Raw genomic sequence first — 13,943 nt, 5'->3', positions numbered from 1 at the left:
CATCTCTCTCTCTCTTTTTGTCAGTCTTTCAGATGATACGAAAAACCTAAGGTCCTGTGTACACATTGCTATGCACAAAACCATTGAATTTATTTATTTATTTTTTAATATCACAATTGTTTTGTAAATTTTTGTTAGATTTATTGTAGGAAGCAATTGAATCTATTTAGGGTACCTCCTTAAAAAACACCCACGTATGATAAACGGTGAAACTTGTAATGTACATAAACAAAGGATGTTCAAATTTATTTTTAAGTTGTTTGTGTAGTTTAGCTAATTTGTGCTTCTTATCGACAGTTTGCTGTCTGCTGCTTAGTCTTTTTTAAATTGTATTGGTTTGTTCGAATTGAGAGGGGTTGGGTGATCTAGTGGTTTAACGTGTGCGTCGAAAATCACAAGATCTGTCATTGAGTCAAGTGGTTTCGAATCCTCGCTTGTATGTGACAAGGAGTACGGTCGCCTGTCCAACCTTGTGGGTTTTCTCTGGGTCCTCCATTTTCCTTCCACTGCTAAAGCTCCCCTATTGAAATAAAATTGAACCATGTGTTAGTCCTGAAATGACCTGGTTTGTGTCGAGTGGACGTTAAACCCCATCTCTCTCTCTCTTTTTGTCAGTCTTTCAGATGATACGAAAAACCTAAGGTCCTGTGTACACATTGCTATGCACAAAACCATTGAATTTATTTATTTATTTTTTAATATCACAATTGTTTTGTAAATTTTTGTTAGATTTATTGTAGGAAGCAATTGAATCTATTTAGGGTACCTCCTTAAAAAACACCCACGTATGATAAACGGTGAAACTTGTAATGTACATAAACAAAGGATGTTCAAATTTATTTTTAAGTTGTTTGTGTAGTTTAGCTAATTTGTGCTTCTTATCGACAGTTTGCTGTCTGCTGCTTAGTCTTTTTTAAATTGTATTGGTTTGTTCGAATTGAGAGGGGTTGGGTGATCTAGTGGTTTAACGTGTGCGTCGAAAATCACAAGATCTGTCATTGAGTCAAGTGGTTTCGAATCCTCGCTTGTATGTGACAAGGAGTACGGTCGCCTGTCCAACCTTGTGGGTTTTCTCTGGGTCCTCCATTTTCCTTCCACTGCTAAAGCTCCCCTATTGAAATAAAATTGAACCATGTGTTAGTCCTGAAATGACCTGGTTTGTGTCGAGTGGACCTTATGTAAGAGAGCTAAATCTGCCTAATCTAAATCTTTGGTTTGGCTTCAAATGTTATATAAATCATTTATACATTTATTCACATGCCAAGCCCATAATCAACTGTCTAGTTAATAATTTAATTAAAAAATTGATAATCGAGACTCTGTTTATTATCGTAACAATCATAACAATGACAATTGAGACAGCAATAACTCTGTTGTCAAAATGACTGAAATTTTCAATATATTTTTATTTTTTAACTATTCTAGCGAGCACTGTCAGCCCTTTATTTAAATCATATATAATGCATCTTTATAAAAGTGGAAAATAATTAACTCAATTTATTTCAAGTCAAACAGAGGTTACCTGTAGATGCATACAGAATGTTTTTATTGCACACGTATTAAAGATGTATTACGTAAGAGCTAAATCGGCCCATTGCAGGTCTTTCTTTTGGCTTCAAGCATATATTATAAATTATTATTTAGACATTTATTCACATGACAATTGGATAATCAAACTCCTGGGCCATCAGGTGGCTGTGATTTTAGTTAGATTAGAACACCACAACCATATAAGAGTTTAATGATAAAAAGATAATTGAGACTTAGGATGTTTGTATTATTTGGACAATGGCCTCTCATTTGGTTAAGATAAATTTTAAGGGCTTACTATTCGTTTGTTCTATTTGGATTGAACAGCTGATGACACTTCTCAAGTGAGGAATTCTCATTTCTGAAAAAAAGTTCAATTTTACTGTTATATTTGAAATGAGGTTTAATGCTCTTTTGTTCTGCACCAACTAGGGTAAATAAAAATGGGCATATATGCCATACAGTGTGCTATCACTGTATTGTGGATATTTTGTCCTGGCAGTGGGGCCACAGCCTACTTTTTCTTTTCGAATTCCGAGAGGCAAGGATTCTTTTATGTGCACAATAATGTGTACACAGGACCCAAGTTTTTCGTACCACCCGTATGACTAGACACTTTTCCTTCCTTGTCCTGCACCACTTACAGGAGGATGTTATGTTTGATCAAAAACAGCCCATATCTGGTAGAATTTGACATGCATCTTGTACATTTTGACATCTATCTGGTACATTTTGACTTGCATCCGGTACACTTTGACTTGCATCTGGTAGATTTTGACATACATCTGATACATTTTGACTCGCATCTGGTACATGTTGACTTGAATCTGTTACGTTTTGAATTACATCTGGTACATGTTGACTTGGATCTGGTACATTTAAAATTACATCTGGTACATTTTGACATGTATCTGGTACATTTTGACATGTATCTGGTACATTTTGACAAGTACAGTTAAACATAAATTAGAAATTCGAATAGGATTAGGAAGAACAAAATGTTGTATTATGACGAAAAAAAAAACACACATGATGAACATGGTTATACATCTAAATATAGAATTCTGATCATGAATTTCCAATTGTATTCTTAATCTTTTTATATTTAGATTACTCCCTCAAGAAATAATGAATGTACTTCTCTATCATCTTGCCAGATTAGGTTTCTATATTTCAAGTCTCTTCGCGACTCTTGACATTTGTAAAAAAATATTTAATGTGTAAAGTACGTGTATTGAGAATAGGTAAAAGAAAATATATTTCCATCTACACAGTATATGAATGAATGAAGCAGGTATTAAGACAAGAGAGAGTGGGTGGACAGACAATTCAGGAAAGTATTTCATAAAAATTGCTTAATGCTGTTTTTTTTTGTTTTTTTTGAATTAAAGATAATTTGACGTTTCATATTGAAAGATATTTTGTAAATGAAATATTTTGCATACTTTATTGTTTAAATAGCTAGAAGTATTTTATTATTGCCAAGAACCATTGTATCTAGATTCATCCAAACGACGAGACATGCCCTCCTTGAGTCAACTGGCATGGTTTCGATTCCCCGGTTGTACGTGACAAGGAGTAGGATCACCTGTCCAACCTTGTGGGTTTTCTCCAGGTCTTCTGGTTTCCTCCCATTGCTAAAGATATCTACGCGCACGCGAACTATTGAAATAAAATTGAACCATTTGTTAGTCCCGAAATGACCTAGTTTGTGTCCAGTGGATTTAAACACCCCCTCTCTCTCTCTTGCTCTCTCTCTCTCTATTATGCACAAAATGTCCTTGAGTAATTATGTTGGGAGCAGTGCTCAACCCATGCTATAAAGAGGTTTCAGTATTGCCTAAAGGGGGAGCTGCATTGACTCAGTGATTAAAGTGCTGGCTCACTAACCAGGAGACCCACCATTCGACCTAAGTGTTGGTCCAGAATGTTCACCGAAATTTTACAGTGTGGTTTCCACATGTCAGTGGAGCTGGACTGAGGGCATGCCAAAGACTGTCTAGACGTTTGGAAGGGACTTAAAACTGAGGTCCTGTGTACACATTGGCATGCACGTAAAAGAACCCATAATAGTTGGATTTCGAAATAAGAGTAGGCCTAGTGCCTCTGTCTGGGCTAAATCCCCTCATAGCACACTATATGGCTTATGTCTGTCTCCATTAGCCCAGTCGGAGCAGAAAACTAGGGCATTAAAACCCCTTTTCATTTCAGTTATAATGTTTGCTTTATTTGACTAGGTTTTTGTAAAGCTTGGAAATATATGTCAGTAGTAATTGAAAAGATAATTTGACCTTTATGTACTTGGTAATCCTTTGACTATCTTTCTGAATTTGGGGTGTGGTTAAATGTGACTCAATAGTAGAATGTCTTGATGTTAAATCTTTGTCAGGGTAAAATCTGTCGGTTTTACTTGGTTGTGACATTCCAATATCCATGTACATGTAGTATCAGCAAGCATATACTGCATCATGCACACCACCCTCCCCTACTATAACTATACATGTATGTATGTATGAAAGGGAAGTGAGCATAGACAAACCACAATGAACAACAATATTAGCGTCCTTATGTCATGTGTAAAATATTGCAATGTCATGGGGTGTGAAGTTTATGGAGAATCGACTCCTGTTTACATGTTATCTATGTCTATTCTTCCTGGTGGAATGTACATCCTGATATACTCCCAAACAAGGATGTATCTGTAGAGAAGAGTTGACTTAAACCCCATCTCTCTCTCTCTCTCTCTCTCTCGTATGTCAATGTTGCCCTCATCTTTTAGTCGGTCATTGTTGACATGGCCAAGAAAGTTTATCAGGATGGTTCCCCCATGTCAGTGGTGCAGGACAGAGGGCCTGCCAAGGGTCAACGCAGAGGTCTAGTGTACACATTGGCGTGCACGTAAAAGAACCCTTGACAGATGGAATTCGATATAAGAAGAGTAAGCTGTAACACACGACTGTCTCAGATGTTAAACACCATTTCATTATAAGAAGACGACTTTTATCTAATCCTCATGTAAGCCTATTGTACAATGTAATTGTTAATGCAATAAGTTTAAACTGCGTTAAGTGTGTGTACACTGCGTAGTAAATACTTGACACTAGTTGTAGCTGGTCTGTTGTGAATCATCATACAGAAATCCATTCTCGTATTGATTATATTATACCACCAGCCACATCACTAACAAGCTGGTGGGGGCGGTGCCTTCGCTTGGGTCATTACCCGATCAATGAAATTAACCAAGTTCTGTATTATTCGGTGAGCTGAGCTGTTGGTCTGTTAATCGTGGAATAAATTACATATAGTCATATATACAGCCCCTAATAAGTAAATAACATTTATTCAATAAATTATTCAGAATGTTTGTTTGACTCTATAAACTTAGCTGACGATATACATGTATATAAGATGAACGAATGAGATTGTTAGATCATTTTAAGCTCAATTCTTATGAGGATGTTGACTTCTATTTGTTAGTTCTATTGCTACATGGAAGTTCATGCATGTGACATGAGCCAGAACACTTGATACCACTTCCTTTAAGAAGTTCAGAAGCTATTTTCGTGGTATATATTGTTACATGAAAATTGGCTTAGTGAGTCTTGCTGCTGTTATATATTAATTCATGCAGGAGGTAATGTATACACACTCTTTTTGGGGGGCCACGGTGGCTAAGTGGATAGGACGCTCTTTCGCTAGCCTGGTGGTCGCATGTTCGGTCCCTGGTGCAGGACGTTAAACGCCAATTCATTTCATTTGGATTTTTTGTTTTCTGTCATTGTATATTTAGATTTTATTTGATATCTAATAAGTTTTATCATTGGTCCAGTGCTTACTGTATAACTTTAAACAGCCAACGAAAAGCGACTTTTTCCAAACACACCAAGACCTTGTTTGTCCGCTGAACTATTGGAAAACTCACAAAACATCTCATGTACATGTATTGCACGTCAATCTGTAAATGCATTATTATACTGATAAAAGACAAACCTGTGCTAGATAGAAATGATAGGCACCTGGGGGACTGTGTCTGACGAAGTCTTTTACAGGTGATTTATTTCTAGGTGTGGAGGCAGTGAAATGAACAACCTACTTTTCTGCACAGACTGCTCTAATAAAGATAGGAATACACCATATGGTGTGTTAAGAGGTTAAACTTAGTCCAGACAGCGGTGCTAAGGCCTAATCTATTTAGAATTACAACTGTGATTTATTTCTAGGTGTGGAGGCAGTGAATGAACAACCTACTTTTCTGCACAGACTGCTCTAATAAAGATAGGAATACACCATATAGTGTGTTAAGAGGTTAAACTTAGTCCAGACAGCGGTGCTAAGGCCTAATCTATTTAGAATTACAACTGTCAAAGGTTCTTTTATGCACATTCTAATGTGTACGCGTGACATCAGTTTTTTGTCCTATCCGACTGACTAAACACTGTTCCTTGTCAGACACTCCGTCCTGCACCACTGATGAGGGGAAACCACATCGGAGAATCCTAAGGAACTTTCATGGCCAACACTGGAAGCAAACCCAAAACTTCCTGCTTAGTGAGCCAGAGTTTTACTCATTAAGCCACTGTGTCTCCAGGTGTAGAAGCAAACTACATGTATGTTATATTATTTTACCCTTGAGTAGTTGTATTATTTGATAACATTGATATAAAATTTACAGGATGATGTCACACTGATCCGCAGTGAATATTCGCTAGGCCGCAACAATCACTGATAAGGATGACATCGATGCGACTTAATGAGCCACAAATATTAACTTTTTTCCTCCAACATATTAAATTCTAAAATATTTTTTTTTATGTAGTAGAAAAATAAATAAAGATATTTGAAGTATTTGTTGGTAATAATTACTTCCTATTTTAGTGTAAATGGGTATTAAAATGAATAAAAGGCGCCATTCTGCTCGAATCCGTAACATTTTATGTAAACAATGCAAGCACAATTGAGCCAATGATTGACACCGCATGATATGACGTCATGTGTTGTAAGCAGTCATCAATTATAGAGATATTAGAAGACTTTCGTAATACTCTGTGTAACAGATTGGGATAAAATACGTATCTGCAGACATGTTTTCAACCTACTGCTAGCAAGACAAGGTTTCTTTTTAGCAGGATGTCATTGCACAAATCATTTTAGAATTAGGAAAATGGAGATTACTGAATAGAAAATGATTAATGCCTCGAGAATTATGTATACTGTTAAGCTATTATGTAATGCAAACATTAAAGTTATGGTTTGGTGAATATGTACCCAGGGTCTCCTTGAGGGGAGACCACACCCCACCACACATAAATAATTACGCAAGACTAACCCTATGGACACCTCAAACAACAAATGTAGATATATCAGAAATAAATGTGAATGGATCCAGGGGCTAGATGTAAATGTTCACTGCACTGTACAGTCTCTGGCCTGTTGCGATACAGGCTTCACACAAAATGAAAACAAACTAACAATAAGGGGAGACAATAAGAAAAAGGGGAAATATTTCTCAAACTTTGAATTGGCTTGATCAGTTACATGTATATATTGATATGTAACCTGCTCTATATAGGTTGGGGGATGTGGTGGTGTTCTTCTAGTGGTGAAATCACAAGGGGTGTCATTGAGTCAAGTCCCATGTATATATTGATATGTAACCTGCTCTATATAGGTTGGGGGATGTGGTGGTGTTCTTCTAGTGGTGAAATCACAAGGGGTGTCATTGAGTCAAGTCCCATGTATATATTGATATGTAACCTGCTCTATATAGGTTGGGGGATGTGGTGGTGTTCTTCTAGTGGTGAAATCACAAGGGGTGTCATTGAGTCAAGTCCCATGTATATATTGATATGTAACCTGCTCTATATAGGTTGGGGGATGTGGTGGTGTTCTTCTAGTGGTGAAATCACAAGGGGTGTCATTGAGTCAAGTCCCATGTATATATTGATATGTAACCTGCTCTATATAGGTTGGGGGATGTGGTGGTGTTCTTCTAGTGGTGAAATCACAAGGGGTGTCATTGAGTCAAGTCCCATGTATATATTGATATGTAACCTGCTCTATATAGGTTGGGGGATGTGGTGGTGTTCTTCTAGTGGTGAAATCACAAGGGGTGTCATTGAGTCAAGTCCCATGTATATATTGATATGTAACCTGCTCTATATAGGTTGGGGGATGTGGTGGTGTTCTTCTAGTGGTGAAATCACAAGGGGTGTCATTGAGTCAAGTCCCATGTATATATTGATATGTAACCTGCTCTATATAGGTTGGGGGATGTGGTGGTGTTCTTCTAGTGGTGAAATCACAAGGTCTGTCATTGAGTCAAGTCCCATGGTTTTGATTCCCAGCTTGAATGTGACAAGCAGTAGTGTCGCCTCTCCAAACTTGTGGGTTTCCTCCCACTGCTAAAAACCGCTACATGCAAGCAAATTATTGAAATAAAATTGAACCATATCTTAGTCCTAAAATGGCCTAGTTTGTGTCAAGTGGACGTTAAAGCTCATTTCTTTCTCTTTCATACTCCCAAAGAGATAGGCCTACATTTCTCTCTATATATAAGTGGAAGTTTTAGACATTTTATTATTTGTTCAGTATCGAATCTTGTGAGCAAGAATTTCCGTGGTGGCTAGGTGTGTAAGACGCTGGCTCGCTAGCCTGGAGGTTGTGGATTCACTCCTGATGTTGGTGCAGGACGTAGGACCTGACAAGGACAGCTGTCTAGTCATTCGCATGGGACTAAAAACCAAGCTCCAGTGCAAACATTGGCATGCACGTAAAACATTCCTTGGCAATTGGAATTCGTTATAAGAGTAGGCCGTAACACCGCTGTCTGGGCAAAATTTCCCTCAAAGCATGCTGAATGGAGTATGCCTGTCTTCATTAGCTCAGGTGGAGTAGAACAGTAGGATGTTAAACCCCATTTCATTTCATTTCATTTGTTTTTCAGAAATGGAATAAAGCTTGAGAGAAAAGTAATGATTTGGAACTTTCATGTAAATTCACAAAATAGAAAACTTCATGTGAAAAAAAACAATTAAAACAACAGAGAAGTCCTTTTAACAGTAAGTATTCATCAATCTTTTTGTTTTGTAAGACCGGTACATAATTCAGGCGGACCTGCAGTGGGTCAGTGAGTATGAAGGTGGCTCCCTGACTTGCATTCCATTTGTCAGTGGTAAAAGTCAGTGAAGGAAGGCGAGCCTGGCCAGGAACAGACTTGTCTAGTCGTTCAGACTGTACTGTACTATGGACGAGGAACTGAATATTATGTTATTAGTCCAAAAATATACAGTATAAGAAATATTTAGCATAAATTATTGGCATAAGATATAAGAAATGTATGGCATTTGTAAGAAATATTTAGAATAAGGAATATATAGCATAAGAAATAAACATTATTAGCATTAGCCTAAGAAATATTTGTTTTGTCAATTTTTTATACTCCCTCTTGTCAGGGATATTCCATCACTACAAATGTCTGGCAATTACATAGCTCTGTCAGGGGTACCCCACCACTAGAAATGTCTGTCAGGGTGTTTTTGTAATACCTGAAGATGTACGGTACATTGCTGTGCGATTTTCATGTGGTACACTTTTGAGCTAATCTAGACTAGTTGAGGGGCATGGCATTTTGGGTGTGGAATACCACATCCACCACCAGAAACCCGCCAGACTTACATTTTGATGATACCAGATATACATACATTGATACCATATAGGAGAAAATTGGTACACTTTTCAGCTAGGTTAACCCCCTGGGCTCCCGCTCTAAAAGTTAATATCCGATTGATTTTAAATTTAAACAGTGTTTATGGTCGTGATACGAAGAAGCCCAGTGATTTTCAATAATTACTATTATGGCCCATGATCACTTTGAAAAATCTTGTGGATGCTCTAGAGACCAAAATTATCATCTGATTGACTTTAGATTGATACACTGTGTTTAAGGTCTTGAGATGAACAAGTATACTGATTTTCATTGAATTTTGATAACTTGAACAGCTATACTTAACTTTAGCATGGGGCAGAACTAGAAGCCAAGCCAATTCTACTGATTCTATGATAATTACTTAATGAGTTGTTACTCTTAAAATCAGATTTTAGTGTATTATAAATGTTCCATTACGGACAATAGAAAAAATATGTGACAACTCTTATTGACTCCTCGGACGACTTAGCTGCTGTGGGCGTATGTTTCGTTGCCTGGCAACCTATCTTTTTTAATATCAAAGTATGTTTATTGTAAAGCGTCATTGAGCACTTTTGTGGAAATGGTGCTATATAAATGCTTATGATAAATAAAATTTAGCATAAGAAATAAATATTTAATTTAGCACAAGAAATAAGAAATACTTACATGTAGTATAAGAAAAAAAAATTTATTGTAGAAAATATTATTAAGCGTAAGAAATAAGAAATATATCAGGTATCATAGAACTGAAATTATCACAGTTTATAGTAACGTATCCATATACAGTATAATTAACAAGTCATGATTTGAACATTTGATATATGTGTAGGTGTTTGTATCTATATTGGTCCCTATACTGATTTAAGTTCATAGTCCAATATCTTAAAATATAGTTTGAAAAACACTTTTAATTTGATGTGAATGAAATTAATTTATTAAATGGTGATTTAAAGTCACATTGCCTCGTTTTAGCGCAATAGGAATCCATGTGAAATGTGAATCTCTAATAGGAATATCAGTCGAAAGATGTGTTGAATTGAAATTCCATCAAACGTATAAGCCCGTCGCCATATTGTTGAAGACAAATGGATTTGATAGGCTTGTTTTAAATCCGATTGAATCTAACCTGGGAGATTATCTAGCGTTGATATTTTGATTTTTGTTTTCTTAAACATACATTATGCAAGAGCTAAATCTGTCTATTGCAGGTCTTTCTTTAGGCCTTAAATGTTATCTAAATTATTAATTAGACATTAATTAACTTATCCAGACCATAATCAACTCTAGATGGCATCGCTAGCCTGCGATCTTAAGTGGATTGTGATCCGATTTACTGCATAACTTTCCTTCTCGATTAAACGATTAAATGGATAATCGAGACTATGCTGTTTAACATACTGACTTTAGTAATGATGACCGAGGCTAGGCAGAAATTTTATTCGCTTAGTTTTCGGTTCATAGTGGATCAATTTGAATGAAATTTTCAGCAAATTGCCTTTATGTTATCTAGATTTTAACTATTATAGTGAGAACTGCCAACTCGTTATCGAATCTCCCATAATGTATCTTTAATTAAATGTTGAATAATTAATCTGAGTACATATTAAAGGAGCTAAGTCACTAATATTTGGTATCTAGAAATTGACACAAATGGGTAGCAACGCATATAATAATGTAATATGAATGTATATAAACTGATTTACATTCAATCATTTCAGTTTTTACCCAAATTTCAAATCAGTTATGTTCGGCGAAATACGCCAGAAGTCTCAATCCAATGGCAATCTCTAGTGTCTGGTTATTCCAGTCTACACCGATAGACATGACTTGTGGAATATGTCTAACCTCGTTCTTCGAGTCCCGTGTTACAAATGGCGCTGAAACTCATTATTGCAAAAGTTTCGTGTACCAATGGTAAAATGTTTATTTTGTCCTAAATATTGGTTATCAGAAGCCCATTTTTTCCCGGTAAGATCACAACATCAATGTTGATTTAAATTGACAAATAATTCGTGTTTTCAATGTCGGAAGACTTCGAATGATATTGAGTTAGAGACTTAGCTACTTTAACATGGATAAAGAAATTTGATGTTTCAATGAAAAATGCAAAGATGCATCGAGAAATATTGTAGTCTGTGATGTGTGAGATTTTAGGTAGAGGTTGTGTGAGAACTTGAAAATGTTTATGACGACAGTCTCTTCATACCTGCTGGTATTTAAATAACTCACTTAACTATTTTATGGTGTTAATGAGTTTTACCAAATGCAAGAACTTGAGAATGTCTATGACGACAGTCTCTCTTCATACCTGCCGGCAAGGCTCTACAATGGCGACCAGATATTTATAAATGCTAGGTTTCTGGCGAGTGAACATATATCTTGAAGTCCCCAATTAACACTATAGCTATCTGAACTTTTCTCCGTAAAGATAACGTAATCGGCAATGATCCCAGTCAAATGTCACTCTTGTTACTTTCCTGGTTTGAAATTGGGTCAATCTCATTGTCCTCTGCGAGGAAATTCTCATTGCGCATGCGCTGTATTTATTGGAAGTTTGCGAGACAGCTGACAGCATGGCTAGCAGACGAATCAAACCTATATCGTCTTACTTTACTAGTAAAGTAACTTCGTCTCGCAGTGAGTCTCAGTTGGGGAAAAATGATGATAGTCATGCTACTGACGCTACACCACCCAAACAAGCAAAATTACAAGCTTCGTCGACCGCCGTCTTAGTCTCGCAGTGAGTCCCAGTCGGAAAAAAATGTTTAAAACATCTTTTTTTTATTAATATAGGACGACGAGTTATGTATGTTCACAATATAATTTAGCTATATCATACGACAAATTATTCTAATCTTCAGACTTGGCAACTGAAAATTTTGTTTGGCTAGTGGTTTTGAAAATTTACTTATGTTTGCACAAGTAAGTTCAAAATGCTGTGTAGAGCCTTGCCTGCCGGTATCTAAATACCTGACATAACCATTTTATGGTGTTAATGAGTGCTTCCTAATTCTACAAGGATTTATCTAGATCTCCATATAGTTGGTTGGATTTTCCACATTACATCATGTAATTAAAGCTGCATTATGCAAGTGCTAAATCTGCCAATTGCAGGTCTTTGTTTAGGCCTTAAATGTTATCTAAATTATAAATTAGAAATTACTAACTTATCAAGACCATAATCAACTGTCGATGCCATCTAGATTTTCAATTGATTTAAAGAAGTTTGGAAGTTACTGGATTTAATTAGAAAATGGATAATCGGGACTTGGTTTACTATCGTAACATCAGTAGCAATGACAATCAAGGCTCAGCTATTCTACAAACAGCCGTAACATCTGCTCAGAATGAAGTAATTTGACTGAAATTTTCAAGTTATTCCCTTTTCCTTATCTAATTTTTAACTATTATTGTGAGAGCTGTCATCGATTTATCTAATCTTACCTAATACATCTTTAATTTAATTATTAATTCTATTGTCTCTGTTTAATCCCTATTTTCATCTTTGATTTTTTTATATGCCCACATTTCAAGTTTGTTGTGTAGCATTGTTATCATGAGAATATGACCATTGTTAACTTACTTTAGATAATCCATCTTGGCTGCCCAGTTATGGTGTAAGTCTACCCCTTAATATTGGGTGAATGGCTGTATTAAATACTACCTGGTCATAAGAGGAGGAACCATATGATTGATTATATGGCTTCATGTTCCAGAGTTATCCACCTTTTGCTGAATACCTTGTGAACGTGATAATTTTAACAGAATTCTTTTTTCAATACTAGGTACTTATCTAATTTGCTCAACATCAAAGTTTTTCTTTTGGATAAGCTGCAGTTGAGATGTGCTTTACAATGCTATCTTTGATCTGTATCTCATGAAAGAAACTATATTGGGATATACTGTATGTGTGATAAACATGGCTCTCTAATTATCAGTTATTTGTACAAAATAAGATAATTTGTAAGTTGTGGGCAGAAATAGTGTTGTTTTATAATTCCTTCATGGGAGTGGGAGTGGTTTACATGGGTTTGAGAATTCTACCCTTAAAAGTGATAACTCGTTTACTATTAGTAATGTAGATGTTAACCAGAAGATAGACTGCTTTCTAATTTACTCCTTTACTATTAGTAATGTAGTTGTTGACCAGAAGATAGACTGCTTTCCAATTTACTCTTTGATTCAGTTATTTAGTGAAAATGGAAGGTAAAATATGATTATTTTTTATTTAAAATGTAATGGTCAATATTACTTAATTTTATGGGTTTTTTTTTTTTAGACTAACGTAATGTAATTTATATTCTATGGTTATGAAATGAAATGAAAGGGGGTTTAATCAGTAATGTCCTACTTTTCTGCACCGGCTGGGCTAATGGAGACAAGCTTAATTATGCCATGCAGTGTGCTATGAGGGAAATTTTGTCAGGAAAGCAGTCCTACACCCTACTCTTATATCAATTTCCAACTGTCAAGAGTTTATTTACTTACATGCCAACTTATAAACAGGGGTTGGGTGGCCGAATTGTTTAAGATGTGTGCTTTAGATTATAAAGCCTTTCATTGAGTCAAGTGGCGTGGGTTTGATACCCTGCTTGTACATGACAAGGAGTTGGGTTGACTGATCAACCACATTGGTTTTCTCCAGGTCCTCTGGTTTGCTCCCACTATACAGGCAAAATATTTAAATAAAATTGAACATATGTTAAATTCTCTTGGTCAAATTAAT

The 13,943-nt window shown here is 36.0% G+C and overlaps 1 protein-coding gene across 1 annotated transcript in view; it reads left to right on the top strand.

Moving 5' to 3' along the window:
* LOC126832383 (zinc finger protein 777) overlaps positions 1-13,943 on the top strand; it is a 49,551-nt gene that overhangs the window by 28,846 nt on the left and 6,762 nt on the right. The window contains exon 3 of the mRNA XM_050563136.2: positions 8,474-8,588. The gene's annotated coding sequence lies outside the window, so the exon portion shown is untranslated. The remainder of the gene's footprint in view (positions 1-8,473; positions 8,589-13,943) is intronic.

The sequence above is a fragment of the Patella vulgata genome, chromosome 9 (genome assembly GCF_932274485.2).
Source record: "Patella vulgata chromosome 9, xgPatVulg1.2, whole genome shotgun sequence".
Lineage (NCBI taxonomy): Eukaryota > Metazoa > Mollusca > Gastropoda > Patellidae > Patella > Patella vulgata.
The sequence above is the reverse complement of the archived record's forward strand: the minus strand, read 5'-3'. Positions and strand labels throughout refer to the sequence as shown.